The following is a 7,632-nucleotide window of genomic DNA, read 5'->3' as shown; positions in this document are numbered from 1 at the left end:
GTGCAGTGTCTACTTTCTAGTGAGAGCTAACACGAAGAGAACAAATTGCAAAATAATGTCAATAGTTGTTACTAAACATCCTGTTTCAAGATAAGAAAGAGTTAAAAAGAGAGTTTAAACTTCTGATGATTGTGTTCAACTCGTTTTCTTGCATATTTCGTTGGCCTCGTTATCGTGCACAAGAGATCTTTGATAGAGGGCGCTGTTCTCATCTTGTTATCACTCGCGCGCGCTCTCTCGTCTGCTACATTTCAAAGAGTTTTATCTTAACGCGCTCTAATGTCAGAGAAACATTCACACACAAACATGCACACAAAAATAAGAGAGACAGAAAGAGTTTAAAAAATAGTGAAAAGAGAGCGCGAGAGTGTAAAAAATAGATAGTGAAAAGAGAGCGAGAGAGTAAATGAGAGAGACAAAGAGAATAAGAGTTTGTTGTTTTTTTTAAGTGAGAGAATGAGAAAAAGAGAAAGGAAAAGAAAGAAAAGAGAGAGAGCGAGATAGAAACAAAAATGGAAAGAATGAGAAGAAGAAAGGAAGTTAATTAGAGAGAGAGAGAGAGAGAGAGAGAGAGAAAAGAGAAAGACAAGGAAAAAGAGGATGAAAGAAAAAAAGAAAGAAGAGAGATGGTGAGAAAGAAAGAGAGTAAACAAGAGAGAGAGAGAGAGAGAGAGATGACTGAAGGAGGGTGACAGAGTGTGAAATGGAGTTGGAGTGTGAATAGAGAGAGTCTTAAAGAGGGAGAGAGAGAGGAATACAGAAAGAAAGAAAAGTGAAAGAGATAGTTTGTATGTGTAAGAGATAGAAAAAAAAAAATTTAACTAATCACAGTAAGGTCTATTGCCAAGATGTCGTCTGCTACTGTTTCGCGCTCTTTTGTTTGACCTGAAGACTTCTTTGCGTCTTAATTTACTGCCAAGAAAGCTTGAAACTGAACAAGTACATAAATCATCAGTGGAGCGTACATAGAGATAGGAAGATGGCTGCCTGGTCGTGTGGTCATCTCGATGACCTCGGGTTTATACCCTGCCCGCTGCCATCCCCCGTCGTCCTGCGGGAGGTTTGGACCAGGAAGTAGATTATCTACAACTCTGAAGGAACATTCAAAACATGTATGTCAACAATCCACCTGTCCTGAATGGCACATAGCGTGAAATATCGCCAGATAATTAGAATTCAGAAAATAATTTAAAAAAAATAAGCAGGTTAACGAGCAGGGTGTCATGTGACCAGAACAACGATCTTTACTTTTCACAACTTGAGTCAGGCAGGTAAAGAGTCAAGTACCTATTAGAGTTGGGAAGACTCATGGGTGCCCTAAAAATCCCGAAATTCAAAATCCAAGTCTTCACCGAAACTCGAACGCAGGACCACATGTTATGAAGCCAAGCGCTTAACCACGCGACCACCGCACTCTTAATTCAGAAAATGGAGGGGAAAAAAGAAAGAAGAGAAGAATTCGTTTTTTTTTTAAATCCAGTTCACGCCTAAAAACAAGATATCGTCTGCTTCTTCTCACCCTAACACAGTCCCACAGAAGTAATAACGTCAATGTATACATGATATATTATTATCCTTAATTTAAAAACTATTGTTGATTAATTTGTAGGGTTTATAAATTTAAACTCATTAATAGAATTTCGCTGAACCTACTCCCACACTTCCTCCTTGGCGCCTTTCGCCGTGAATGCGGCCTGCTCAGATAAAACATGACGTCACTGCACCCTATTTCCCCTTCCTTAAGAAAGTTGATGTCTTCGTTATCAAGGACTTCGACCTCGTTCTGGATTCCAGCTTGAAACATTTACTCCAACCCTGAACCATGATTATCTCAAAGACATGACGGCTTCATGAGTGAGAACCATCTCTCTAAAGCCCTGCACATTGTCCTGTCTCCCATACTTACCCAGAGCAACTCTCTTTAGAACTTTTTCAACCCAGCTACTTTTCTGAATTAACCCAACTAGAATTTAGAAAAAAGAAAAATAGAAATCACTCCGCGGGCTGAGTGATCTGGCCATTTGTTTACTCTCCGCTTCCGCTGTGAAATTTCCGTTGATTTCTTTTCAGTACTGGCGATCCAGCCGTCTGCTTCTCGCCATTCACGTTTGGAGAGAGTTCATACAAAAAACTAAAACACTGAAGTTTCGTTTAATGGAGCGATGGCCATTGTGCGCTTGTTACCCGATGTAATGGAGAGAAAGGAACAGGGGAGGGGGGTGGGGTACAGAGATTTTTTTTTGGTCAAGTCTTTGATCTCCGATATCCCTTCTTGAAATACAAAGTTCAATGAAGCATGCCAGCCATTTCTTTGCAGACCCATATTCCTACACTAGACTTTTAAACGTCGCCAATTTCATAGCCAGAGAAAAAGCGTCACCCCAATGGAAGACATCGCTCTCTCATTATTTCTTCTTTGGAGACTATTGTTACCATTGATTGACTTTCTATCTGTAAGGAAAAGAAAAACTCTTTAAAAGATTCATTCAGATTTCTAAATGATACGTCTCACCGCCAACTTTAAGTTCATTTGTTAATTACATTTGACCGTTAACGTTTAGGTTAATTAATTAATGACACTTGAACTTATTTATTGATAACGGAGTATCGATTTTCATTTTTTTCCCATAATATTTGAAACATATTTCGTGTCAAACCGGAAGTGTTTTCTATTATACACTTTCGCGTGGAATAAAAACATCTTCATATTGTTCTCGTGGTGTTTGTTTGGTCCTTAGGTGACGTTGACTTACTCACTGTTCTGTAGCCCACAGTTGACGTGGAGGCAGTGTGGACAGCACAATGGCCTACCACAAACAATTTCCGCTATGCAGGACCGGATTTAAGTATGCATAGACCCCGGGGCAACATTTTGTTGAGGCCCCTACACTTGTTGGAAAGATTTAATAAAGATCCTTTAATGAATGTAAATATCTAAAAAAAATGCTATATTTTTTTAAAGAAAGTAATAGAGTTCTTTTAAATTGAATCTAACTTTCCTTTTTAAAAAGTATATTTAATGTGCATATTTTTGTTTTAAAAAATTTAAATTTTTGAGGTTATGGAAAGTCTTATATCTAGTCTTAAATCTAGAGCTGTATTTACTTAATCCGCGCATGCTACAAGCGTACAGTTCTCCATCATGACATAGTTGCCAGAAGTAAAAATTAGAAAAAAAATAATTTAGAAAATAAAACTTAAAAGTTTCTGACCCGTCGAATTTCGTATTTTAAACAAATCTCTTTTGTGGAGGCCCCTTTCTTGTGGAGGCCCATTTCTCGTAGATGCCCCTTTCTTGTGGAGTGCCGCAACAAATATTTTCGAATAACAATTATTAAAAAAAAAGAAGTAACTGCCACTAAAAATCACGTCTACGTTCAATGATGATACATTCACTTAAAGTGTCCTTCCCCTGGCTATAGGTCCGTGTTCTTAGATCTGTAGTTGTTATACCCACTTTTTATTTTATTGATACTTGACGATCTTTTCATGATTATATATTTATATATATAATTTTCTGATGGTGTTGGAGAGCTTCTAGCAAATTTTCATTCGACGCCCAAAGGAATCGCGACTCACAGGTTGAGAACCCCTGCTCTAACTATATATATTATAATAACTCAACACTAAAGCTGCTGTAGTGTAGCAAGGTAGCCGTGGGCCCGGGTTCAAGAATACTATGGTTTCCCTCCCCCCTCTCGTAGTTTAAGTTGAACAAGAATACAATCGAACTATCATGCATGTATCAATTTATCAATAGACCCATATTTTGACGGACGGATGGACGGACAGACCAAATAAAACTAATTCGGGGGCCGCTAAAAATTGGAATTAGAGACACATATCATTGTGTGTCTAGAGAACTCTAAGCACCTCCTTTAAAGTTGCACACTTTTTTTTATGAACAAAATAGTGGTCCCGAAAAATCACTTGCCTGATCTGGACAACATTGCTCACTTTAGCTCAGCCTCGGATATACGACTAGCTGTCTGAACCCTTCAACTTGATAAGGACAACGAAAATGAAGAACCCCAAAACAATCAACGGGGCCAGACGTAATTGAAAAGATAATTATTTTGATAAAAATATGTGGGGAAGAAATGGAGGGGAACAAAGTGTCAAAAGTCATTAACTCATGAAGTCAAAAGTCATTAACTCATGAAGTAAAGCTTATCCGAAGACGTTAAAGAATCGGAGTTCTACAGATAATAATATTTTTGGAGATTTTTTTGTTCCTGGTTATGTTTACATTTTTAGCGGCCCCCGAAAGGGGAAAAGACGCTAATAGACTTGTGTGAAATGTGTGTCCATCTGTCCGTCCGTCTGTCTGTCCGTCCGTCCCGTTTAGATCTCGTAAACTAGAAAAGATAGTGAAAATCCGACATCATAATATTTTAGTCCATTCAAAGTTCTGATGCAACGGCTACTTTTTTCTTTTCTAAAAGCGAAAAATCTAATTTTTTAAATCACTTATGCAAGCAGTTTTTTCATAAAAATACACCACTTGTACAACTATTCACTATTAATAGTAACGAACACTGGAGGCTCTTTAGCAGGGTGGGTAGTAATTTCCCATATTTATTACACATTCATGCAACCGGTTTTTCATATATTGTCAAAAAAAATTTTTTTACATTGGTATTGCTAAGTTAAGTAATTTCTGTCATACAAACTACTACATTTACACGAAAAAAAATGTTTACTTTTTTTTTTAAGAGAAATACTACAAACCAGATACAGAACACTTAACTAGAGGAGTTTTTTTTTTTTTTTTTTTTTTTGAGGAATTAGAGATTGACCATTTACAAAGCAATTAGATCAATTAGATATTCATCAGTTAGGCCAGGTTCACATTGAACTTCACATTCACTTTTATCTATCCTTTTGGTTTGCTGGACTGCTGGGGCACCACACAAGATCTGTCAACCTTCTTTCTCCACTCTTCTCTGTCATTTGTCTTTAATCGAATTTAATTCTTATGTTCTTTCTGAAAATATTGATACCTGCTTTTTTACCTGCCTGGGTGGATCACTTGGGGGGGGGGGGCGATTTTGAGTTTGTGTGGAAACACAAACTGTCTTTGTAACTTTGTTATATATCGTTTTAATTAGTTGTCACGAAGAAAGATCAGGTATATTCAACTTTAAAAAAAAGAGTTGGCTGGGTTCCTGGGTTCGAATCTCGGTGAAGACTAGGAATTTGAATTTCGGGATTCTTAGGGTACACCTGAGTTTACCCAACTCTAATGTGTACCTGACTTTAGTTGTGGAAGGTAAATGCGGTTGGTCGTTGTTCTGACCACATGACTCCCTGTTCGTTAACCGCTGGTCAGAAAAGTGAACTTTACTTTTTTTGACACAATTTTCCAAGCCATTCTTAGTCATTAAAAGCCCATCCCTCTCACCCTAAAAAAGGTTAAATTAATTAGTTCAACAGTTCATCTGCCACTTTTAAGCTCCATCCTTTAAAACGATTCCATTATGAAGTAACGCCTCCCCCCCCTCCCCCTCCCTATACTTGCTCCAGCTAATGCTTCTTGTCTAACGCAGCCCGGAGATCATGTGCTATTTACATCCGGATTTCGGACATCGTTAGCCCCAGGCTGCCTCACAGTGAAGCCCGGCCCAGCACAGTTCTAAGCTCCTCTTCTCCACGTTTACGTCTCCTGTGATCCCAACATCTTATTTGCATATATTTGCATAAAACGGGATCCGCTCGCCTAAGAGGATTTACTGAAGAGTGTGAGCTGAGCTTTTTTTTTTTTTTTCAAAAACTCAGAAACGAAGGGACAGAACCGTTCATTTGGCAGTTTGCTGTTTCCTTGTAGTTGGCATGGGTACCAAGTCATTAGTTTGTCTTATGATATCTGCTTTAATTAGCTTGTAGTTGGCATGGGGTAGCAAGTCATTCGTTTGTCTTATGATATCTGCTTCAGTAATATTTACGTGGCCTTTGGTTTGAGAACGAGTCTGCTACTGCCAATTTATGAACTTTGACACGAAGTGGTGACGTCATGCTGTGAGAAAAAAAAAAATTTGATGTCATAAAAGTTTTATTCAAAAACACTAAAATATTATGTTTATTGTTTATTCATATATGTTTTTTTTATATGTGTGTGTGGTTGCATACGCGGTAATACTAGTATATACATGTTAATCTCTGTCTCTCTCTCTCTCTCTCTCTCTCTCTCTCTCTCTATATATATATATATATATATATATATATATATATATATATATATATCATCATCATCTCTGCTTGTGGTCCCGGGCATCTCGGTTCTGTGCGAGTCTCTCCAACTGTCCCCACATCTATTTCTATATATATGTTTGTTGAGCCGTTAAATGAGAGGTTTGCCCTTTTCAAAACAATTAGGTGAATTAGATAATCATTCCATTAGTCCAGGTTCACATTTAACTTCACCTTCCCCTTCTCCTATAACCTTGTCTCTTGGACCGCTGGGGCACCACTCAGGATCTCTCTGTCCTCTGCAGTTGATAGGATTTTATTCACTGAGAGGCCTTAACTATATTTTCAAAACCATCAGCTCTTTGAATACATATGAATATTAACAATGCAATAATGATAGCATTAATAACAATACAACTTTATACAACTGTATTACTAGTACTTTCAACACGAGCACGTCTCTTCTTTTTGTATTCTTTTGTAGTTGTTAATTGTTTGTAGTTGTTAATTGTTTGTAGTTGTTAATTGTTTGTAGTTGTTAATTGTTTGTAGTTGTTAATTGTTTGTAGTTGTTAATTGTTTGTAGTTGTTAATTGTTTGTAGTTGTTAATTGTTTGTAGTTGTTAATTGTTTGTAGTTGTTAATTGTTTGTAGTTCATAGTTTCTGATAGTCTTTCTGAAAATATTGAAACCTGCCTTTTTAAACTGCATGAGCGGACCTTTTCGGGAGCCGATTTTGAGTTTGGGTTTCCACACAAGTTGTCTATGTGTAATTCTCGTTGCAAAATTTCTGTATCGTGTTGTGTCTATTGTTCTATATCGTCTGCTAATAATCTGATTTAGTTTCTTAACTAACGTAATTCGGTAAACTATTATGTAAATTAGGAAATGTTATAGATCCAATACTGTGTCTGTCATTGTACAAGTATTATAGATATTTATTTACAGCTGTTTATTACTTCATGTTGCTGTCTCCTTATCATGGTAAGAACATAAATTTGTGTATGAGACTTGAATTTTATAAAACAATTTATTTGTATTAATTATAATTATTTTTTACTAATATATCTTTCAAATTTATTATCTAGTTTTTAATGTTTATTTTATTTTAATCTCAGGTTTCTAATTTCTAAAATGTAGTTATCATAATAATAAACTTTCTAGATTAGCTAATTGTCTCCCCTTGGAAAAAAATTCCCATTACTCTACGTATTTAAAAATTGTAAATATCGCGTTCAACCTTAAAACAAATATGAATTTTCCTGTATAAATGTTTCCCGCTGGTGTAACATTCTCTAGCGTAATAACACTTTCCATTTTCATGTTTCCTATGTATCCAGATCTCATCCAGATAGTTTATGTAATGTCAGCTAACATTCCATCAGCTCTCAATCCCAGCTCATTACTGCCAAACTGATCAGCTGTCACGTGTGGATGTCACAT

Source organism: Biomphalaria glabrata, chromosome 3 (assembly GCF_947242115.1).
Source record: "Biomphalaria glabrata chromosome 3, xgBioGlab47.1, whole genome shotgun sequence".
Lineage (NCBI taxonomy): Eukaryota > Metazoa > Mollusca > Gastropoda > Planorbidae > Biomphalaria > Biomphalaria glabrata.
This window is presented reverse-complemented; position numbering follows the sequence as displayed.